Source organism: Leptodactylus fuscus, chromosome 10 (assembly GCF_031893055.1).
Source record: "Leptodactylus fuscus isolate aLepFus1 chromosome 10, aLepFus1.hap2, whole genome shotgun sequence".
NCBI lineage: Eukaryota > Metazoa > Chordata > Amphibia > Anura > Leptodactylidae > Leptodactylus > Leptodactylus fuscus.
The window spans coordinates 82,982,054-83,007,887 of NC_134274.1; positions in this window are offsets into that span (position 1 = coordinate 82,982,054).

Here is a 25,834-nt window from a genome sequence, read left to right on the forward strand (position 1 = left end):
CGCAGCATTTTTGCTGTCCTGGATTGGCTTAGCACCGAGCGGTGGATTGGGGAGGCCGCTGAAGCAGCGCTGCTCCAGCAGCCTCCCCTCACGCTCAGACAGAGAGCAGGTGCTCTCCGTGCCTGCTCTCTGCCTGCGAACGCCGCTAAGCCCCGCCCCCTTTGCTTCACCCCCTCCTCCAGGGGGAGGACGGCTTTCTGTCATTCGCCTCGGGCGGCGAAAGGGGTAGGTTCACCCCTGTCCTGAGGTTCATGCTGCTTAGAAGATCATTTGTATGGTGAGCTACAGATACTTTTCTATAATGACGGGCTTATTTACAGATGTAACATAGCAATGATAGACTCCCTTTATATACTCTGGAAAGGACTATACCATTTTATGTTGTCTGCATTCTTTATTTGGAGCGTTCTATCATTTGGATGATCCTCTAGATGTGATTTATCATTAGAAAAACACCTTTTTAATCAATGGCATGTAGGAATACCTTGTACAAGGACCATTCTACTCCGACCTTCCATTCTTTTCTTCTTCATTTTATGGTGGTCTGTTACAGCGCTGCCTTCGATATCTGCGAAAGGCAGAAGAGACGGAGAAGAGGAAGAGGGGAGTGAAGACGATGAGCTAAGGGGCGGTGGAAGATTATAATGTAGGGGTGCTTAGAGCACAGGGAGAGCGCCCCCGCTGCTCTGTGATCGGAATTAGCATAACAGAAGAAACAGATTTTATCAGAAAGAATGGAGAGAAGAAAAGAATGGAAGGTCGGAGTAGAATGGCCTTTATAACACCAGCACCGCGGTCTTTCATCCATCTCCTGGCTACAGCTGGCGTGTTTTACCTATCGTCCACTACCATTTCCAGCAGGCGTGAGTTCACCTGCAAGCCGTGCTTCTCCGGGAGACGCTGATACAACCATCACAGGGTGAGCTGAAACACTTTTCTTGTATATAGACTTTGGTGTTGAACCAGTTTGGTGCTCCCACCACTATGGATACTACAGTACAACAATCTTCTTCCAGTCTACCTTCTATTGATCGAGCCTCTAAAATAGCTTCAGTTTTTGATACTAACTTTATACCTATGGGCGAAATTAATACAGATTTCAAAAACATGATGCACAAATGGGAACGTCTTAATAGTCAAGAGTTACGTGTATCTTGGGACTGTATAACCTTGGAAAAATATCTTCAATTTCAAATGGTACCAAGGGGTTTGCGCCTCAAAAAATTACCTACGGTGATTTATAATGAGCAATTCATGATCAAGTGGAATAATATATTGTCCGAATGCTCTTTTTCACTTATGAATTTAATCATCGAGCACGAGAAAACCAAACTTGATGAAATCAAGACGGATCTATCCAACCTTGATCTTCAATTGAAAGCCTTTGAAAAGGATGTGAATTTTGCCAACATGCGTGATAATATTCAACAGAAATTGGATAGTATGGAAAAACAAATGATGACAGTAAAAAAGAAAAAATATGCCAGAGATACTGAGGATTATACCACAGGCTATGTTTATCCTCTCAAACATCAAAGCTCAACACCTAAATCCATCCTTAAAAATAAAAACATGTATTCACGCAGCAACACTCCGCGCAAGGTTTCCTTCAGCTCGTCTGATGCAGGTTGTTAGGAGTATTTAGGTTCATTACTTTCTATTTTTCTTACCTGGGGAGTTTTTGGCTGCGCAGTGTCTGGGGTGGCATCCTGGCGCTGCGGGGTTGTCCTGTCGTGAGTATTGGTGCACACCTTCTGACTTGCACGCGCGCACTGATGGTAGGCAGCTTTATCTCCTGGTTGATTAGTCTGTCCTCCCATTTGCACCTGGGAGAGGAGTGGTCTCTACTCTGTATTTAAACCCATGCCTCCCATGGTTCTGTGCTGAGTGTCGCTTTTACAGAGCTAGGCCTTAGCAGGAGGAGTAGGTGGTTATCTTGGATAGAGGAAGTTCCGTGGTTGGTTTTTGGGAGGTTTGGGTGAACGAGTTGGTTTGTGTGTTTTCCCTTCTGTGTTCACCAATCCTCCCTCAGTGTATAATTGACTGTGTGAGTGAATTGCCTTATCCTTTGATTTCTACTCAGTTTCCCTGTGTTTGTTTCCTAGTGTAAGGTTCCTTCCCATATTGGTTTGGGGGAATCCTTTCCCACATGTTTCCTGTGTGCTGCTTGTGTTGTTAGTCAGCGCACACCCTTGTCAGTGCCTGTCAGTAGCAGCTTCACTTGTTCGTTAGGGGTGACCCCCTTTTAGTCTCCAGTCCCTAGAGATCTTATAGGGCATTCCTTCTCCCACTTCCCTCTAGGCCTACGGTATCAGTGAGAGAGGAGCTGTCGGGGTCAGGCTTAGCCTGAGTACAGCCGACCCACACCCGTGAGGCAGGGACCGGGATAGCTAGTGGGAGTAGTGCAGGGCGAGATTCCCTACTGCTATCCCTTAGCCCCGTTGCAGCTACCTGGACTGACATAACAGTACACTCAGCCGGTAAAAAAAAAAAAAAAAAAAAGGTTCGTTTGCATTATGACGGACCTGAAACAGTTGTACCAGGCGGTGCAGCAGATTTCCACTGAGATGGAGGGGATCAAGCTACGAATGGATGCCATCCAAGCTTCTGGCGTATCTCAAGTACAGCAGTTGGCTCAACACACAGCCTCTCAGGTGGAGGGCATACAGAGGCAGGTGAGTAGCGCCCCTGTGGGTCGGCCTCTGGAGCCAAAAGTCAGCTTACCTGAACCCTTCCGAGGTAAGAGGTCAGATTTTTTCTGATTTCAAAAGGACTGTCTTTTGTATTTCCGGCTACGGCCGTTTTCCTCCGGTTCTGAGGTACAGAGAGTTGGGATTATTATTACTTTATTGAGAGATGATCCCCTCATCTGGGCACATTCGTTACCAGCCGACTCAGCTTGCTTACTAACTGTAGAGGCGTTTTTCTCCACAATGGGGTTACTGTATGACGACCCAGACAGGGTACGCACGGCTGAGTATAACCTACGACGTGTGGTGCAAGGGGATCACGCTATAGAGAAATATTGCACAGAGTTTCGTAGGTGGGCAGCAGAAGTACACTGGAATGACCCCGCTCTACTTAGTCAGTTTGAGACAGGGCTCTCGGAACAGGTTAAAGACCATCTAGTTTCTCACCCTGTTCCGGGAGATCTAGATGAGGCCATGCAGCTGGCAATTAGAGTTGGACGGCGCCTCCGGGAGCGTGGAGACAAGAGTCCTGGGGGGCTTAGCCCTCCTCAATTCTCTGTTTTTAGAGAGGACCCGGGGGACCAACCCATGCAGATTGGGGCCACTGTGCGAAGTGCTAGACCCAAGAGTGAAGGGTCCCGCACAGTATGCTGTTTTGTGTGTGGAGGGATGGGACATGTAGCAAGGGTATGCCCCTCCAGAGAATGGTTCGCCAAGGAGAGTAATAACCCCAGGTCTATTGAGGGTAAAGGGAGAAAACCTACTAAGGAGGGAGGTGTGCATATTTCCTGTACTCAGACTGCCGGGTTGACCCTTGAAGGATGGGTAAATGGGCAGAAGTGCCGGATTTTGGTTGATTGTGGTTCGGCAGTCAACCTTATTGACTCAGAGTTTTGTGAGCAATTAAGGGTGAGTCCTTTGGTCTTGGAGATACCGGTGTGGGCTATTGATAAGACCCCTCTACAGCAAGCTGTCATCTCCAAACAGGTGGAGGGTCTGGAGTTTATTGTGGGTGGCCACAGGGAAGAGATTGACTTGTTCTTGTTGTCTAAGTTACCAGCACAAGTAGTGTTGGGGTGGCCCTGGCTGAAGCAGCATAACCCTATTATCAACTGGGAGACCGAGTCAGTAGTTTCTTGGGGGCAGGGGTGTAATGGTCGATGTCTGCCCATATCAGTTATGTCTTTGTCTATAGACAATTTGCCTCAAGAAATATGTGAGTTCAGGGAGGTCTTTGAGGAAAGGGCAGCCAAGACATTACCACCACATCGCACCTATGATTGCTCAATTAAATTTATACCAAATGCAGTGCTACCCAAGACATGGTTGTACAATCTCACTATTCCGGAGAGGGAGGCGCTCAAAGAGTATATTGAGGGGAGTCTAGAGGTGGGGCATATTCGCCCATCTAAGTCCCCAGTAGCAGTGGGGTTTTTCTTTGTAAAGAAGAAAGATGGAGGGTTGCGCCCTTGTTTGGATTTTAGGGAGATTAACAAAATCACGGTGCGGAACCCCTATCCCATCCCGTTGATCTCGGATCTATTCAGCCAGATTACGGGAGCCCGCTGGTTTAGTAAAATAGATTTACGTGGGGCGTATAACTTGCTGAGAATCAAGAAGGGGGATGAGTGGAAAACAGCGTTTAACACACCCCTAGGACACTTTGAGAATCTTGTGATGCCTTTCGGTCTAACCAATGCGCCTGCGTTTTTTCAGAATTTTATTAATGATGTACTAAGTGCCGTCATAGGGAGGGGGGTTGTGGTCTATCTGGACGATATACTCATTTACACCCCGGATTTGGAGACTCATTGGGAGAGAGTGAGAGAGGTTTTAGATCTCCTGAGGGTTAACCAATTAAGTGCTAAGCTGGAGAAATGTGTGTTCGCGGTCAATAAATTATGTTTCCTTGGCTATATCCTATCGGACAAGGGGTTCGAGATGGACCCTGAGAAGGTCAGGGCAGTCTTGGAGTGGCCTCGACCCGAGAACCTAAAGGCGGTCCAACGGTTCTTGGGATTCTCCAACTATTATCGCCAGTTTATTAAGGGATTTTCTGAGGTTGTGAAACCCATCTCGGACTTGACTAAGAAGGGGGCTGACTGTGCTAAGTGGTCGCCAGAGGCGCTAGCTGCGTTTGAAGAACTGAAGAAGCGATTCTCGTCCGCTCCCATTTTGAGACAGCCGGATGAGAGGTTGGCCTTCCGAGTGGAGGTGGATGCCTCCTCGGTGGGGGTGGGAGCAGTACTTTCTCAGGAGTTCGAGGAGGGTACGCATCCCTGTGCCTTCTTTTCTAAGAAATTCTCTGCCTCTGAACGGAATTATGACATCGGAGATAGGGAACTACTGGCAATAAAACTAGCGTTCAAACATTGGCGTCATTTCCTGGAGGGGGCCAGAAGGCCAGTCCAGGTATTAACTGACCACAAGAATTTGGTTTATCTTGGGTCGGCGAAGAGATTAAATGCACAGCAGGCCAGATGGGCTCTATTTTTTGCGCGGTTCCACTTTACCGTGATTTATGTGCCGGGTTCGAAGAATGTTAAGGCTGATGCTTTATCCCGGTATATGTCGACTGAGGAGGAACGAGAGGCGCCTGCCACTATTCTTGGGGATGGAGTGGTGGTAGCAGTATTGGGCGCGAAATTGGAGAAGGCCTTGATCGAAGCGCAACACGCTGCACCTTCCAAGATACCTAGAAACAAGCTGTTTGTCCCAACTACTCTCCGACAAAGTCTCCTGTGGGAGTGTCACGAGTCGGTTCTTGCTGGTCACCCGGGGGTTTCAGAGACCATGAGATTGGTGTCTAGGAATTTTTGGTGGCCAGGGTGGAGTAGGGATGTCTTGCAGTTTGTTCAAAATTGTTCGGTCTGTGCAAGAGCCAAGGCGTCGCATACCCGTCCCCACGGTCTTCTACATCCATTGGAACCTCCTAAGGCACCTTGGACTCATCTGTCTATGGATTTCATCACGGGCCTTCCGGTGTCTAAGGGTTTCACGGTCATTTGGGTAGTCGTTGACCGCTTCACGAAAATGTGCCATTTGATCCCGTTTTCCAGGCTGCCATGTGCCAAGACACTATCAGAGGCATTTATTAAAGAAATTGTAAGGTTGCATGGTCTTCCTGAGGAGATCGTTTCGGACAGGGGTCCGCAATTTGTGGCTAAATTCTGGCGGGCTTTTTGCAGCAGGTTGGGAGTTACACTGTTGTTTTCCTCCGGGTTTCACCCGGAGTCTAACGGGCAAACAGAGAGGAAGAATCAGGATGTGGAACAGTTTTTGAGGTGTTTTGTTCGAGAGAATCAGAATAATTGGGCTGACTTTCTTCCCCTGGCAGAATTTTCCCTAAACAACCATGATTCCAACGCCACAGGTACCACACCTTTTTTTTGCTCCGGTGGTAGACATCCTGTTTTCGGAGTATTTTCTTCCATTTCTTCCCCAGTTCCGGAGGAGGAGCTATTTTCTAAAAAGCTGCAAGGGGTATGGTCCCGTATCCGAGAGAAACTGGTGCGGGCGTCGCACCAGGCTAAGGTCCAGGCGGATAGGAAGAGAGGAGAGTTGCAGTTCTTCCCTGGTGAGATGGTTTGGTTGTCCACCAAGAATATCAGGTTGAAGGTTCCTATCAAGAAGCTGGGTCCCAGGTTTGTGGGTCCTTTTAAGATCATCAAGATGGTAAATGAAGTGGCGGCGCAGCTGCAACTACCTAAAAGGTGGAAGATAAACCGGGTGTTCCATGTCTCCTTGTTAAAGAAGGCCAAGAAGGGAACATCTCCAGTTAAGGTTCCACCAGTTTCTGAGTCCGGGGAGTATGAGATATCCCGAGTTCTGGATAGCAAATATGTTCGGGGGAAGCTATGGTATCTGGTGGCATGGAAGGGATACGGTCCTGAGGATAATTCTTGGGTCCTGGAGTCGGATGTGTCAGCTCCCAGACTTGTGGAGAAATTCCACAAGGAGTTCCCGAAGAAGGATGCTCCTAGAGAATCCGGAGTCTTCTCCTTCAGGGGAGGATCCTGTTAGGAGTATTTAGGTTCTTTACTTTCTGTTTTTCTTACCTGGGGAGTTGGGGGAAGGGTTATATTGTATGGGGGTCTGTATGGGGGAAGGGTTATATTGTAAGGGGGAAGCGTTATATTGTATGGAGGCCTGTATGGGGGAAGCGTTATATTGTATGGGGGCCTGTATGGGGGAAGCGTTATATTGTATGGGGGCCTGTATGGGGGAAGCGTTATATTGTATGGGGGAAGCGTTATATTGTATGGGGGCCTGTATGGGGGAAGCGTTATATTGTATGGGGGGCCTGTATGGGGGAAGCGTTATATTGTATGGGGGGCCTGTATGGGGGAAGCGTTATACTGTATGGGGGCCTGTATGGGGGAAGCGTTATATTGTATGGGGGAAGCATTATATTGTATGGGGGCCTGTATGGCAGAAGCGTTATATTGTATGGAGGTCTGTATGGGGGAAGCGTTATATTGTATGGGGGCCTGTATGGCGGAAGCGTTATATTGTATGGGGGCCTGTATGGGGGAAGCGTTATATTGTATGGGGGCAGCGTTATATTGTATGGGGGCCTGTATGGGGGAAGCGTAATATTGTATGGGGGAAGTATTATATTGTATGGAGGCCTCTATGGGGGAAGTGTTATATTGTATGGGGGCCTGTATGGGGGAAGCATATTGTATGGAGGCCTGTATGGGGGAAGCGTTATATTGTATGGGGGCCTGTATGGAGGAAGCGTTATATTGTATGGGGGCCTGTATGGGGGAAGCGTTATATTGTATGGGGGCCTGTATGGGGGAAGCGTTATATTGCATGGGGGCCTGTATGGGGGAAGCGTTATATTGCATGGGGGCCTGTATGGGGGAAGCGTTATATTGTATGGAGGCCTGTATGGGGGAAGCGTTATATTGTATGGGGGTCTGTATGGGGGAAGGGTTATATTGTATGGGGGCCTGTATGGGGGAAGCGTTATGTTGTATGGAGGCCTGTATGGGGGAAGCGTTATATTGTATGGAGGCCTGTATGGGGGAAGCGTTGTATTGTATGGAGGCCTGTATGGGGGAAGCGTTATATTGTATGGGGGCCTGTATGGGGGAAGCGTTATATTGTATGGGGGCCAGTATGGGGGAAGCGTTATATTGAATGGGGGCCTGTATGGGGGAAGCGTTATATTGTACGGAGGCCTGTATGGGGGAAGCGTTATATTGCATGGGGGCCTGTATGGGGGAAGCGTTATATTGTATGGGGGTCTGTATGGGGGAAGGGTTATATTGTATGGGGGCCTGTATGGGGGAAGCGTTATGTTGTATGGAGGCCTGTATGGGGGAAGCGTTATATTGTATGGAGGCCTGTATGGGGGAAGCGTTGTATTGTATGGAGGCCTGTATGGGGGAAGCGTTATATTGAATGGGGGCCTGTATGGGGGAAGCGTTATATTGTACGGAGGCCTGTATGGGGGAAGCGTTATATTGTATGGGGGCCTGTATGGGGGAAGCGTTATATTGTATGGGGGCCTGTATGGGGGAAGCGTTATATTGTATGGGGGCCTGTATGGGGGAAGCGTTATATTGTATTGGGGCCTGTATGGGGGAAGCGTTATATTGTATCGGGGCCTGTATGGGAGAAGTGTTATATTGTATGGGGGAAGCGTTATATTGTATGGGGGAAGCGTTATATTGTATGGGGGCCTGTATAGGGGAAGCGTTATATTGTATGGAGGCCTATATGGGGAACAAGTTATATTGTATGGAGGCCTGTATGGGGGAAGCATTATATTGTATGGAGGCCTGTATGGGGGAAGCGTTATATTGTATGAGGGCCTGTATGGGGGAAGCGTTATATTGTATGGGGGCCTGTATGGGGGAAGCATTATATTGTATGGGGGCCTGTATGGGGGAAGCGTTATATTGTATGGAGGCCTGTATGGGGGAAGTGTTATATTGTATGGGGGAAGCGTTATATTGTATGGAGGCCTGTATGGGGGAAGCGTTATATTGTATAGGGGCTTGTATGGGGGAAGCGTTTATATTGTATGGGGGCCTGTATGGGGGAAGCGTTATATTGTATGGGGGCCTGTATGTGGGAAGCGTTATATTGTATTGGGGCCTGTATGGGGGAAGAGTTATATTGTATCGGGGCCTGTATGGGAGAAGCGTTATATTGTATCGGGGCCTGTATGGGGGAAGCGTTATATTGTATGGGGGCCTGTATGGGGGAAGCGTTATATTGTATGGGGGAAGCGTTATATTGTATGGGGGCCTGTATAGGGGAAGCATTTTGTATGGAGGCCTGTATGGGGGAAGCGTTATATTGTATGGAGGCCTGTATGGGGGAAGCATTTTTTATGGAGGCCTGTATGGGGGAAGCGTTATATTGTATGGAGGCCTGTATGGGGGAAGCATTTTGTATGGAGGCCTGTATGGGGGAAGCGTTATATTGTATGGAGGCCTGTATGGGGGAAGCATTATATTGTATGGAGGCCTGTATGGGGGAAGCGTTATTTTGTATGGGGGCCTGTATGGGAGAAGCGTTATATTGTATGGGGGCCTGTATGGGGGAAGCATTATATTGTATGGAGGCCTGTATGGGGGAAGAATTTTGTATGGAGGCCTGTATGGGGGAAGCGTTATATTGTATGGGGCCCATATGGGGGAAGCATTATATTGTATGGAGGCCTGTATGGGGGAAGCGTTATATTGTATGGGGGCCTGTATGGGAGAAGCGTTATATTGTATGGGGGCCTGTATGGGGGAAGAGTTATATTGCATGGAGGCCTGTATGGGGGAAGCATTACATTGTATGGGGGCCTGTATGGGGGAAGCGTTATATTGTATGGGGGCCTGTATGGGGGAAGCGTTATATTGTATGGGGGCCTGTATGGGGGAAGCATTATATTGTATGGGGGCCTGTATGGGGGAAGCATTATATTGTATGGAGGCCTGTATGGGGGAAGCGTTATATTGTATCGGGGCCTGTATGGGGGAAGCATTATATTGTATGGGGGAAGCATTATATTGTATCAGAGCCTGTATGGGAGAAGCGTTATATTGTATGGGGGCCTGTATGGGGGAAGCGTTATATTGTATGGGGGAAGCGTTATATTGTATGGGGGCCTTTATAGGGGAAGCGTTATATTGTATGGGGGCCTGTATGGGGGAAGCGTTATATTGTATGGAGGAAGCATTATATTGTATGGGGGCCTGTATGGGGGCAGCGTTATATTGTATGGGGGACTGTATGGGGGAAGCGTTATATTGTATGGAGGCCTGTATGGGGGAAGCGTTATATTGTATGGGGGGCCTGTATGGGGGAAGCGTTATATTGTATGGGGGCCTGTATAGGGGAAGCATTATATTGTATGGGGGCCTGTATGGGAGAAGCGTCATATTGTATGAGGGCCTGTATGGAGGAAGCGTTATATTGTATGGTGGCCTGTATGGGGGAAGCGTTACATTGTATGGGGGCCTGTATGGGGGAAGCGTTATATTGTATTGGGGCCTGTATGGGGGAAGCATTATATTGTATGGAGGTCTGTATGGGGGAAGCGTTATATTGTATGGGGGCCTGTATAGGGGAAGCGTTATATTGTATGGGGGCCTGTATGGGGGAAGCGTTATATTGTATGGGGGCCTGTATGGGGGAAGGGTTATATTGTATGGGGGCCTGTATGGCGGAAGCGTTATATTGTATGGGGGAAGCCTTATATTGTATTGGGGCCTGTAAGGGGGAAGCATTATATTGTATGGAGGCCTGTATGGGGGAAGCATTATATTGTATGGGGGCAGCGTTATATTGTATGGGGGCCTGTATGGGGGAAGCATTATATTGTATGGAGTCCTGTATGGGGGAAGCATTATATTGTATGGAGGCCTGTATGGGGGAAGCGTTATATTGTATGGGGGCCTGTATGGGGGAAGCGTTATATTGTATGGGGGCCTGTATAGGGGAAGCGTTATATTGTATGGAGGCCTGTATGGGGGCAGCATTATATTGTATGGGGGACTGTATGGGGGAAGCATTATATTGTATGGAGGCCTGTATGGGGGAAGCATTTTGTATGTAGGCCTGTATGGGGGAAGCGTTATATTGTATGGGGGCCTGTATAGGGGAAGCATTATATTGTATGGGGGAAGCGTTATATTGTATGGGGGCCTGTATGGGGGAAGCGTTATATTGTATGGGGGCCTGTATGGGGGAAGCTTTATATTGTATTGGGTCCTGTATAGGGGAAGCATTATATTGTATGGAGGCCTGTATGGGGGAAGCATTATATTGTATGGAGGCCTGTATGGGGGAAGCGTTATATTGTATGGGGGCCTGTATAGGGGAAGCATTATATTGTATTGGGGCCTGTATGGGGGAAGCATTATATTGTATGGGGGCCTGTATGGGGGAAGCGTTATATTGTATGTGGGCCTGTATGGGGGAAGTGTTATGTTGTATTGGGGCCTGTATGGGGGAAGCATTATATTGTATGGAGGCGTGTATGGGGGAAGCGTTATATTATATCGGGGCCTGTATGGGAGAAGCGTTATATTGTATGGGGGCCTGTATAGAGGAAGCGTTATATTGTATGGAGGCCTGTATGGGGGCAGCATTATATTGTATGGGGGCCTGGATGGGGGAAGCATTATATTGTATGGAGGCCTGAATAGGGGAAGCATTATATTGTATGGAGGCCTGTATGGGGGAAGCGTTATATTGTATGGGGGCCTGTATGGTTGAAGCGTTATATTGTATGGAGGCCTGTATGGGGGCAGCGTTATATTTTATGGGGGCCTGGATGGGGGAAGCATTATATTGTATGGAGGCCTGAATGGGGGAAGCATTATATTGTATGGAGGCCTGTATGGGGGAAGCGTTATATACTGTGTGCAGGGGCCACTATGGGGCATAATAGTGTGTGCAGGGGCCACTATGGGGGATAATACTGTGTGCAGGGGCCACTATGGGGCAGAATACTGTGTGCAGGGGCCAATATGGGGTATAATACTGTGTGCAGGGGCCACTATGGGGCATAATACTGTGTGCAGGAGCCACTATGGGGAATAATACTGTGTGCAGGGGCCACTATGGGGCATAATAGTGTGTGCAGTGGCCACTATGGGGCATAATACTGTGTGCAGGGGCCACTATGGGGCATAATACTGTGTGCAGGGGCCACTATGGGGCATAATGCTGTGTGCAGGGGCCACTATGGGGCATAATAGTGTGTATGAGGGGTTATTTATTCCAGAGTTCCCCCTAATAATTGTTCTCGATTTAAACACTGGGGGACAGTATACTGTATACGGGGGGGGGGGGGGGTGCCTGTAACGGGGACAGTACACTGGTCAAGCCTGTAGAAATGCTGTGAAATGGCTGGCTGATGTCTGTCTGTCCACAGCTGATCCCTGTCTGCAACGTGTTCAATAAAAGCAGTTTTTGTATCCGGATTGTGTGCCCCTCCTCCACTCTCTTCATTTGTACAGTACACTGTATGTTTGCCTGTAATCAGGGCCGCCGATAGGCCAGTACTACTGCTACTGGCGTCAGGGGCCCGGCCAAATTGAAAAATGCGGGGGGCCCGGTTTTGGCCCGCCACCGTGTGCCGGCCCCCTGGCGACCGCAGCAGTCATTGTGTGTCCGATTTCAACTCAGATCTGCGTCCAGAGGAAGCAAATCTGAGTTGGACACATACGCGGCTACAGCAAGGAGCTGACACAATTCAGCTCCTTGCTTCGCCTCTGCACGCCGGCTGTGTAGACGCGATGTGATGACGTCACATCGCATCTACAACTGTGCGCGAGTGAGACAGAGAGGCGCAGAGAGAGCGGCGCGGGAACTAGGAGAAGGTAAGTGTAATGTGTACACTGAGGTGGAACGTGAAAATGGGGGCAGATGAAGGAGAGGACGGCATGACACTGGGGGCAGAGATGTGGAGACATGAATCTGGGGGAAGAGATGGAGGGGACATGAATCTGGGGGCAGAGATGGGGGACATGAATCTGGGGGCAGAGATGTGGGGACATGAATCTGGGGGTAGAGATGGGGGACATGAATCTGGGGACAGAGATGGAGGGGACATGAATCTGGAGACAGAGATGGAGGGGACATGAAACTGGAGCAGATGAAGGAGAGGACGGCATGACACTGGGGGCAGAGATGTGGGGACATGAATCTGGGGGAAGAGATGGAGGGGACATGAATCTGGGGGCAGAGATGTGGAGACATGAATCTGGAGACAGAGATGGAGGGGACATGAAACTGGGGGCAGAGATGGAGGGACATGAATCTGGGGGTAGAGATGGGGAACATGAATCTGGGGGTAGAGATGGGGGACATAAATTTGGGGACAGAGATGGAGGGGACATGAATCTGAAGACAGAGATGGAGGGGACATGAAACTGGGGGCAGAGATGGGGGACATGAATCTGGAGGTAGAGATGGAGGGACATGAATCTGGGGGTAGAGATGGAGGGGACATGAATCTGGGGGCAGAGATGGAGGGGACATGAATCTGGAGACAGAGATAGAGGGGACATGAAACTGGGGGCAGAGATGGAGAGGACATGAATCTGGGGGCAGAGATGGGGGGGACATGAAACTGGGGGCAGATGAAGGGTGTATATGAAGCTGGGGGAGAGATAGAGGGGGGGACATATAATTTACGGGTGACTGTAGGAGGATTATACTGTGTGCGGGCACATGAAAAATTAATGAGAATGGGCGGAGTCAACATAAAAGTGGGCGGGGCTAAATTTGCTGCGGCACGCAGAGAGCCGCACATTTTGTCCCTCTTTCGGTTCTTCAAAAGTTGGGAGGTATGGGTACAGGGGGCAATGGAAAGATGTTAGAAGGTGGACTGGGGGGAGGGGATTGTTGGGGCATCGGATGTGCTGCACTGCGGAGACGGAACGTCTGGGGCAATAATATATAAGTTTTTAGCTGGAGAACTACAAAGCACACAATACCTCCAAAGGTATGTGTGCTTTGTATTAATAATGATGTAGGCCGCTATGTTACTAGCATAGCAGCCTGTTTGGGGGTGCGACTTTCACTTTAAAGGAGTGTTCACATTGCGTTTTTGGCCTTCCTTGCCGGGATACGTTGGTAACCAGTGACAATCAGCTCCCCACTTATCCCTGCACGGAGAACTGCAGGCCCCCTTTTTTTTTAATGGCCAGTTCTTCGTGCAGGGATAAGTTGACAGCTGATTCTGACTGGTTACCAACATATCCCGGCAAAGGAAGCCAAAAACGCAATGTGAATAAGCCCTGAGGATTTATTAGGAGGCTCTTATAGATGGTGTTGGCTCTCTATAGGCGCTCTCACACGGAGCAGATTATACCTGCAAATAGAATCTGATTAAGCCTTGTAAAGCTGCTAAATAAAGGGAAATGTAATACAGAATTGGTATGTCGCTAAATAAAGTAGTTTTAAAATGGCGGGGGGGGGGGGGGAGCAGACATTTAGGCTGTATGGGGCCCCAAAATTCCTGATGGCGGCCCTGCCTGTAATGGTGACCGTATACGGTATTGCAGCCTGTAACAGGTGTTATACTGTGTGGGGACCAGTAACAGGGCTGTTATATTGCTACGGGGCCCCATTTTTCTTCCCTTGATTGATGCTAGAAATTCATTATACAGGTTGTTAATGGATGTGAGAAAAGTTTATTAAGTTTATTATTAAGTTTATTTACACATTATTTATTCTCTCATTGCATTAGCCATGGGGGGGGGGGGGGGGATTTCCTGGCCCCAGTCGAGTTTGGACCAAGACTGATGAATATACTGATGGCATCCTGTGCATGGCCTATCATTAAGTCTCTGCCCCAATGGAAGGTAGGTGAGCACTAAGATTCCTAGCTTACTAGATCCTGGGAAGATGTTGGATTATATGTATATCCTGACTACCTGTACTTGGTTATTTGCCTTTGTGCTTTCCCCGGTCTACGACCTGTTTACCATTAAAGGGGGTGTGAAAAATATATATATTGTTTTAAATTAGGGGAGGTGAGCCTGATCAGCGGCCTAAGGAAAGGGACCTGGGACGTCACAGCCAGCGAGAACTTATAGTGCAAGAAAACATCAGAACAGCAGGACGAGACTGCGCTGGAAGGCACTGGAGCACCGGGGACAGGAAGTATGGAGCACCGGGGACAGGTAAGTATGGAGCATCCGGGGACAGGTAAGTATGGAGCATCCGGGGACAGGTAAGTATGGAACACCGGGGACAGGTAATTATGGAGCATCCGGGGACAGGTAAGTATGGAGCACCGGGGACAGGTAAGTATGGAGCACCGGGGACAGGTAAGTATGGAGCACTGGGGACAGGTAAGTATGGAGCACTGGGGACAGGTAAGTATGGAGCACCGGGGACAGGTAACTATGGAGCACCGGGGAGAGGTAAGTATGGAGCACCGGGGACAGGTAACTATGGAGCACCGGGGACAGGTAAGTATGGAGTACCGGGGACAGGTAAGTATGGAGCACTGGGGACAGGTAAGTATGGAGCACCGGGGACAGGTAAGTATGGAGCACCGGGGACAGGTAAGTATGGAGCACCGGGGACAGGTAAGTATGGAGCACCGGGGACAGGTAAGTATGGAGCACTGCGGACAGGTAAGTATGGAGCACTGCGGACAGGTAAGTATGGAGCACTGGGGACAGGTAAGTATGAAGCATTGGGGACAGGTAAGTATGGAGCACCGGGGACAGGTAAGTATGGAGCACCGGGGACAGGTAAGTATGGAGCACCGCAGACAAGGAAGTATGGAGCACCGGGGAAAGGTAAGTATGGTTTTTTCATCTCCCCGGCATAATTTTTTTTTTTTTAAACTAAGGCTGCCGGTCCTGACCTTGCTTTTTGACCAAGTCTCTGTCTGTCCCTTTGATGTCAGATATAGAGACTTCTTCTAGAGGCAGCGACCTGGTGGTTTCTCTGCAGTGAAGGCCAGATCTTTTAAAACAACTGGTTGTCAGGGGGCCCAGGTGTCGCACCCCCACAATCTTCAATGGATGACCTATCTTAAGGATAAGTTATCAATTGATAAACCTGAAAACCCTTTAAGTGCTGCAGAAAGAACTCCACTGTTACCCTTAGATTTTCAATGCCTGAAATGGCCATAAATGAAACTTGTCTTTATTCTTAAATGAAGCAGTGACTGAGCCCGCAGCCCATTACAGATGGCAGAACAAGTGCAGAATAAATGGTGGAAAATGTATAGAATAATAATTGTTCTCGTATATAATAATAATTGTTCTCATATATAATAATAATTGTTCTTGTATACAATAATAAGTGTTCTCGTATATAATAATAATTGTTCTGGTATATAATAATAATTGTTCTGGTATATAATAATAATTGTTCACATATATAATAATAATTGTTCTGGTATATAATAATAATTGTTCACATATATAATAATAATAATTGTTCTGGTATATAATAATAATTGTTCTGGTATATAATAATAATTGTTCTTGTATATAATAATAATTGTTCTCATATATAATAATAATTGTTCTCGGATATAATAATTGTTCTGGTATATAATAATAAGTGTTCTGGTATATAATAATAATTGTTCTTATATATAATAATAATTGTTCTGGTATATAATAATAATTGTTCTGGTATATAATAATAATTGTTCTCGTATATAATAATAATTGTTCTGGTATATAATAATAATTGTTCTCGTATATAATAATAATTGTTCTTGTATATAATAATAATTGTTCTTGTATATAATAATAATTGTTCTGGTATATAATAATAATTGTTCTTGTATATAATAATAATTGTTCTCATATATAATAATGTTCTGGTATATAATAATAATTGTTCTTGTATATAATAATAATTGTTCTCATATATAATAATAATTGTTCTGGTATATAATAATAATTGTTCTTGTATATAATAATAATTGTTCTCATATATAATAATAATTGTTCTGGTATATAATAATAATTGTTCTTGTATATAATAATAATTGTTCTCATATATAATAATAATTGTTCTCGGATATAATAATTGTTCTGGTATATAATAATAAGTGTTCTGGTATATAATAATAATTGTTCTTATATATAATAATAATTGTTCTGGTATATAATAATAATTGTTCTGGTATATAATAATAATTGTTCTCGTATATAATAATAATTGTTCTGGTATATAATAATAATTGTTCTTGTATATAATAATAATTGTTCTCATATAATAATAATTGTTCTTGCATATAATAATAATTGTTCTTGTATATAATAATAATTGTTCTCATATATAATAATAATTGTTCTGGTATATAATAATAATTGTTCTTGTATATAATAATAATTGTTCTCATATATAATAATAATTGTTCTCGGATATAATAATTGTTCTGGTATATAATAATAAGTGTTCTGGTATATAATAATAATTGTTCTTATATATAATAATAATTGTTCTGGTATATAATAATAATTGTTCTGGTATATAATAATAATTGTTCTGGTATATAATAATAATTGTTCTGGTATATAATAATAATTGTTCTTGTATATAATAATAATTGTTCTCATATAATAATAATTGTTCTTGCATATAATAATAATTGTTCTTGCATATAATAATAATTGTTCTTATATATATAATAATAATTGTTCTGGTATATAATAATAATTGTTCTGGTATATAATAATAATTGTTCTCATATATAATAATAATTGTTCTCGGATATAATAATTGTTCTGGTCTATAATAATAATTGTTCTCATATATAATAATAATTGTTCTGGGATATAATAATAATTGTTCTGGTATATAATAATAATTGTTCCCGTATATAATAATAATTGTTCTCTTATATAATAATAATTGTTCCCGTATATAATAATAATTGTTCTCTTATATAATAATAATAATTGTTCTTGTATATAATAATAATTGTTCTCGTATATAATAATAATTGTTCTCTTATATAATAATAATTGTTCTTGTATATAATAATAATTGTTCTCGTATATAATAATAATTGTTCTCCTATATAATAATAATTGTGCTGGTATATAATAATAATTGTTCTCGTATATAATAATAATTGTTCTCGTATATAATAATAATTGTTCTCGTATATAATAATAACTAGCTGGTACCCGCGACTTCGTCTGCGGTGATTGTAGCAGTGGGTATATACAGGCGCGGGTAAGCTTTTCGTACTGTGTATAAGGGATGGGATATGAAATGTAACTGTGTATCTTGTTTTTGCTGTAATTCTGAGAGCACATGAGACTTTTGTGCTGAATGTAATTTGTATTTCAGCTGCTATACGGTGTTGGTATAAACTGTACATAGTGTCTTTGGGACAGAGGTATTTCAGGTTAATATACTTCGATATACGACATTGTATGATTTGTTATTTTCCGCCAGTACATGTCAGTTTTGGGCACAGGATACTCTCGAGCAGCCACATAAAGTCTGTCCCTGTGCATGACAGTTTAGTAACTCCATGCGCCTCTTAGTAATAGCAATTAAACCCATCATGTCCCTTACATTAACCCTTGTGTAAGAGTTACTGATATGTGAGAGACTTGGAGGTAATAGTTAAGTATCTTCATTATTGAGGTTTATTAGTAACCCTTATATGGGGCCCACAGGGGTTAATATGAGGGACATGATGGGGTTTATTCCTATTAATGTGAGGCACACAGGGGTTAATATGAGGGACATGATGGGGTTTATTCCTAATAATGTGAGGCACACAGGGGTTAATATGAGGGACATGATGGGGTTTATTCCTAATAATGTGAGGCACACAGGGGTTAATATGAGGGACATGATGGGGTTTATTCCTAATAATGTGAGGCACACAGGGGTTAATATGAGGGACATGATGGGGTTTATTCCTATTAATGTGAGGCACACAGGGGTTAATATGAGGGACATGATGGGGTTATTCCTATTAATGTTAGGCACACAGGGGTTAATATGAGGGACATGATGGGGTTATTCCTATTAATGTGAGGCACATGGAGTTACTAAGACTAAACTAATAACCCCAAATGCCTGACATTAATGAGAACAGTAATCCTATGTACCTGTGTGTTTTTCAGTTTCACTTTGCTAGCAGCTTCCTCTTCTCCTCGGGGAATCCTTGAAGGATGCAGACCACTATAGCAGGCACAGACCTGAGCGATTAAGCTCCACCCCCTGGGTTTCCTGCACCCCTCTCAAAGGGGAGTGTCCTTATGCTTGAGCTCTAGCAGCCCACTGAAGAGACTCAGACTTCATTTAACTCTTGCAGGTCCTGGGCTGCTGGTGTCACTTTTGGCATGCTGACCTCTGCTGTAGAGGGTAATATGAATTTTGTGGCTTGCTATGGTCCAAAGTGTGTGAGATTGCAGAAATAGTGATGTGAGTTTGGGTTTTGTGGGAGTCCTGGGAAAAACGTATGTGTGCTATTGTGACGAAAAGTAGCCTATTGCGCAATCGAGTGTAGTGACTATGTTTGTGGAAAATTTCAGCCAAATCGGTGGAGCGAGTTTTGCGTGATTGAGGAACAAACATCTAAACATCCAAACATCCAAACTCACAAACTTTCACCTTTATAATATTAATAGGATTGTTCTCGTATATAATAATAATTGCTCCTTTCAACAAACACAAATTCTATTGATCACCGCACTTTATTATCAGTAGATTAGATCGTGGCAGCCATCTTTAGAGACGTAAATGACCATCACACTAGTCTTCACCATGGCTCTCCAAATAATGGACAAGAGTTTCTTTACAAAGGCGTCTGGAGGGCTGTCTATTCCTTAGATGCATCTTGGTGACCCTTCTGGATTTCGGGAGAACATGGGAATGTAAAGTGATGGCCACAGATGACAGGTGCATCCTTCAGTGAGGGCGGTGGATCTTATACGCTCCTTCTATAGATTCTCCAGGACCAGCTTTATATCCTTGCTCTGGGATCTTCCATTTCCCCACAGGGGACGCTTCCTCCAGCCGATGCTTTACATTGGCTCTAATTCTGAAAAACAGATGAAATATCTCATTAGTCTTGATGGACGGCAGCTACTCAGCGAGCTGACCTATCCCTACATCTGAGAATGCCGCAACTATTAGAATATACGGAACAGTATTTATCCCATACGCTGATACACATTCATACCTCAGGTGTAATATTATTTTTGCCTCCCAAACATTTTAATAAAAAGTGATCAAAACGTCTCACATTTCCCTAAATGGTATCGATAAAAACTACAATTAGCTCAGCAAAAAAAACCCCTCAAACCTTATGACGCTCCATAGCGAGAAAAATAATAATAAAAAAGCTATGCAAATTTATTTATTTTTGCAGTTTTAATTGTTTTTAATATTGAAATAACAAAAACTTTACACATTTGTCAGTATCACACATGGCCACAGGTTTTCTGTGGTATTACAGCTCGGCTGCATACACTTCAGTGGAGCTACAGTGCAGTACCACAGAGAACCTATGGATAAGGGTGGCGCTGTTTTCCAAAGAAAGCAGATTTGTTATTCTATGTCTGTATGCCAAGTCATCAAACATGCCATCCACTGGAGATATTACACAACTACAAGTACTGAGAAGATGGCTCCATTCTAGCTATAGTACTGTACCAGAGATGCCACCTTCTGGGCTGGAGAATGGTCCTTTAGTCCTTCCTCAGGCTGAATTGCAGTCCATGAAGTGTAGTGCCTGGATGGCTGATGTTGCTGTTCCATGTTCTTGTCATCTGTAGACACAACCCAAGGCTGACCTACCACCATAGGTAAACCCAGCGTTACACATGGAATAATATAACAGTAGCATCACCTAATCTACCCCATAAGGAAAGTGAGTGCCCAGATAGCTTACGTGGCTCCGTGGACAGCGCCATAAGACGGAACCTATAAAAGGCCAAACTAACGTATCCCCCATGTATTGTCCCAACTGCCTTGTCCCTTGTCCTGTCCCAACTAATAAAGCTCCTAGACCTGATCCTTCTCATCTTCTACATCGTCTTTTGGTATCTCCACCGGCCAACTCCTGGACCCTGTCGTTGGCATCTTCTGTTTCTACCTCTGGTCACAACTCCAAGTGTCGCCTGTTCCATCCAAGGACTTCTCTTCTGGTCACTGCTCCTGGTGATCTTCTTCTTCCATTTGAGGTCTGCTTTGGCTGCTCCTCCTGGGTCAAATACAACTTTAATACTTCCATTTTGACAAATCCAGCAGTGCCATTCCCATGTCCCCAAGCCTGACTCTACCACTACTATATGACCAAATCCAGCTCTGCTACATGTATTGTGACGTCATATTGTACATCACATCCAGTCACTGCTTCACACTCAGACAAACTCAGCTCAACCATAGACAACGCCAAACTCACCTCTGCTATACAGAGTTACTTATCTGGTGTCTTCTCTGACCTTGTCCATATCCCAATCCCGGCTGAGCTCACTGCCATAGCAAATACTGGAAATAGATAAGACCACTTACCCATATACTATAGGGCCAAGCTCTGTGGCCATGCCTGCACCTTTTATGCTTCCTCCATTGTTAGATCTGGTCCAAACATGGCGGCTTATCATGGGTCATGTGACCTGACGTGCCCATCAGTGGCCTCAATAGAAATACCGTATGCGCATGTGTAGTGCTCTGCGTATTGTATCTCTGTGGAGGCGACTGAATGCGGTCTGTGATATAAGCCATCCAATGAGTCAATGTTACAGTCCTCGGAGGGGATAAGGGATAGAAAAAGCTCAAAAAGAGTAAAAAACCCTTTTGATAAAATATATAAAAACATAAAAATTCTAATCACTGCCGTAGTTCACATATCAAATAAGTAACCATTGACTTTGTGAACGGAAAAGTAAAAAAAGCTGTAAATTTTGGAAAGTCGGGAATAAAAACCAAAAATGGCAAAAAGGAAAAATGCCGAATCCTCAAGAGGTTAATGTAAAAAGTAAGAAGTTCTGTGTCTCAGAGTGGGATGGTAAGAAAACAAAAGTAAAAAAAAAATATTGTTGACCTTTTTGGTCCTCACTCAGGCACCATTTATGTGGTACTCAATCGGGCATCATTTCTCTGGTCCTGAATCGGGCACCTTTTATTAGGCCTCTTTTGGGCACCATCTTTGGTCCTCACTCGGGCACCTTTTTGGTCCTCACTCGGGCACCATTTATGTGGTACTCAATCGGGCATCATTTCTCTGGTCCTCACTCGGGCACCGTTTTCGGTCCTCACTCAGGCACCTTTTATTAGGCCTCTTTTGAGCACCATCTTTGGTCCTCACTCGGGCACCTTTTTGGTCCTCACTCGGGCACCATTTATGTGGTACTCAATCGGGCATATTTTATCTGGTCCTCACTCGGGCACCGTTTTCGGTCCTCACTCGGGCACCTTTTATTGGGCCTCTTTTGGGCACCATCTTTGGTCCTCACTCGGGCACCTTTTTGGTCCTCACTCGGGCACCATTTATGTGGTACTCAATCAGGCATCATTTCGTTGGTCCTCACTCAGGCACCTTTTTGATCCTCACTCAGGCACCTTTTATTAGGCCTCTTTTGGGCACCATCTTTGGTCCTCACTTGGGCACCTTTTTGGTCCTCATTCGGGCACCATTTATGTGGTACTCAATCGGGCATCATTTTTTTGGTCCTCACTCAGGCACCGTTTTCGGTCCTCACTCGGGCACCTTTTATTAGGCCTCTTTTGGGCACCATTTTTGGTCCTCACTCGGGCACCTTTTTGGTCCTCACTCGGGCACCATTTATGTGGTACTCAATCGGGCATCATTTTTCTGGTCCTCACTCGGGCACCGTTTTCGGTCCTCACTCAGGCACCTTTTATTAGGCCTCTTTTGAGCACCATCTTTGGTCCTCACTCGGGCACCTTTTTGGTCCTCACTCGGGCACCATTTATGTGGTACTCAATCAGGCATCATTTCGTTGGTCCTCACTCAGGCACCTTTTTGATCCTCACTCAGACACCTTTTATTAGGCCTCTTTTGGGCACCATCTTTGGTCCTCACTTGGGCACCTTTTTGGTCCTCATTCGGGCACCATTTATGTGGTACTCAATCGGGCATCATTTTTTTGGTCCTCACTCAGGCACCGTTTTCGGTCCTCACTCGGGCACCTTTTATTAGGCCTCTTTTGGGCACCATCTTTGGTCCTCACTCGGGCACCTTTTTGGTCCTCACTCGGGCACCATTTATGTGGTACTCAATCGGGCATCATTTTTCTGGTCCTCACTCGGGCACCGTTTTCGGTCCTCACTCAGGCACCTTTTATTAGGCCTCTTTTGAGCACCATCTTTGGTCCTCACTCGGGCACCTTTTTGGTCCTCACTCGGGCACCATTTATGTGGTACTCAATCGGGCATATTTTATCTGGTCCTCACTCGGGCACCGTTTTCGGTCCTCACTCGGGCACCTTTTATTAGGCCTCTTTTGGGCACCATCTTTGGTCCTCACTCGGGCACCTTTTTGGTCCTCACTCGGGCACCATTTATGTGGTACTCAATCAGGCATCATTTCGTTGGTCCTCACTCAGGCACCTTTTTGATCCTCACTCAGGCACCTTTTATTAGGCCTCTTTTAGGCACCATCTTTGGTCCTCACTCGGGCACCTTTTTGGTCCTCATTCGGGCACCATTTATGTGGTACTCAATTGGGCATCATTTCTCTGGTCCTCACTCGGGCACCGTTTTCGGTCCTCACTCGGGCACCTTTTATTAGGCCTCTTTTGGGCACCATCTTTGGTCCTCACTCGGGCACCTTTTTGGTCCTCACTCAGGCACCATTTATGTGGTACTCAATCGGGCATCATTTCTCTGGTCCTCAATCGGGCACCTTTTATTAGGCCTCTTTTGGGCACTATCGCTGGTCCTTAGTCGGGCACCATTTATGTGGTACTCAATCGGGCATCATTTTTTTGGTCCTCACTCAGGCACCGTTTTCGGTCCTCACTCGGGCACCTTTTATTAGGCCTCTTTTGGGCACCATCTTTGGTCCTCACTCGGGCACCTTTTTGGTCCTCACTCGGGCACCATTTATGTAGTACTCAATCGGGCATCATTTTTCTGGTCCTCACTCGGGCACCGTTTTCGGTCCTCACTCAGGCACCTTTTATTAGGCCTCTTTTAAGCACCATCTTTGGTCCTCACTCGGGCACCTTTTTGGTCCTCACTCGGGCACCATTTATGTGGTACTCAATCGGGCATATTTTATCTGGTCCTCACTTGGGCACCGTTTTCGGTCCTCACTCGGGCACCTTTTATTAGGCCTCTTTTGGGCACCATCTTTGGTCCTCACTCGGGCACCTTTTTGTTCCTCACTCGGGCACCATTTATGTGGTACTCAATCGGGCATATTTTATCTGGTCCTCACTCGGGCACCGTTTTCGGTCCTCACTCGGGCACCTTTTATTAGGCCTCTTTTGGGCACCATCTTTGGTCCTCACTCGGGCACCTTTTTGGTCCTCATTCGGGCACCATTTATGTGGTACTCAATTGGGCATCATTTCTCTGGTCCTCACTCGGGCACCGTTTTCGGTCCTCACTCGGGCATTTTTTATTAGGCCTCTTTTGGGCACCATCTTTGGTCCTCACTCGGGCACCTTTTTGGTCCTCACTCAGGCACCATTTATGTGGTACTCAATCGGGCATCATTTCTCTGGTCCTCAATCGGGCACCTTTTATTAGGCCTCTTTTGGGCACTATCGCTGGTCCTCATTCGGGCACCATTTATGTGGTACTCAATCGGGCATCATTTTTTTGGTCCTCACTCAGGCACCGTTTTCGGTCCTCACTCGGGCACCTTTTATTAGGCCTCTTTTGGGCACCATCTTTGGTCCTCACTCGGGCACCTTTTTGGTCCTCACTCGGGCACCATTTATGTGGTACTCAATCGGGCATCATTTTTCTGGTCCTCACTCGGGCACCGTTTTCGGTCCTCACTCAGGCACCTTTTATTAGGCCTCTTTTGAGCACCATCTTTGGTCCTCACTCGGGCACCTTTTTGGTCCTCACTCGGGCACCATTTATGTGGTACTCAATCGGGCATATTTTATCTGGTCCTCACTCGGGCACCGTTTTCGGTCCTCACTCGGGCACCTTTTATTAGGCCTCTTTTGGGCACCATCTTTGGTCCTCACTCGGGCACCTTTTTGGTCCTCATTCGAGCACCATTTATGTGGTACTCAATCAGGCATCATTTCGTTGGTCCTCACTCAGGCACCTTTTTGATCCTCACTCAGGCACCTTTTATTAGGCCTCTTTTGGGCACCATCTTTGGTCCTCACTCGGGCACCTTTTTGGTCCTCATTCGGGCACCATTTATGTGGTACTCAATTGGGCATCATTTCTCTGGTCCTCACTCGGGCACCGTTTTCGGTCCTCACTCGGGCACCTTTTATTAGGCCTCTTTTGGGCACCATCTTTGGTCCTCACTCGGGCACCTTTTTGGTCCTCACTCGGGCACCATTTATGTAGTACTCAATCGGGCATCATTTTTCTGGTCCTCACTCGGGCACCGTTTTCGGTCCTCACTCAGGCACCTTTTATTAGGCCTCTTTTGAGCACCATCTTTGGTCCTCACTCGGGCACCTTTTTGGTCCTCACTCGGGCACCATTTATGTGGTACTCAATCGGGCATATTTTATCTGGTCCTCACTCGGGCATCGTTTTCGGTCCTCACTCGGGCACCTTTTATTAGGCCTCTTTTGGGCACCATCTTTGGTCCTCACTCGGGCACCTTTTTGGTCCTCACTCGGGCACCATTTATGTGGTACTCAATCGGGCATATTTTATCTGGTCCTCACTCGGGCACCGTTTTCGGTCCTCACTCGGGCACCTTTTATTAGGCCTCTTTTGGGCACCATCTTTGGTCCTCACTCGGGCACCTTTTTGGTTCTCATTCGGGCACCATTTATGTGGTACTCAATTGGGCATCATTTCTCTGGTCCTCACTCGGGCACCGTTTTCGGTCCTCACTCGGGCATTTTTTATTAGGCCTCTTTTGGGCACCATCTTTGGTCCTCACTCGGGCACCTTTTTGGTCCTCACTCAGGCACCATTTATGTGGTACTCAATCGGGCATCATTTCTCTGGTCCTCAATCGGGCACCTTTTATTAGGCCTCTTTTGGGCACCATC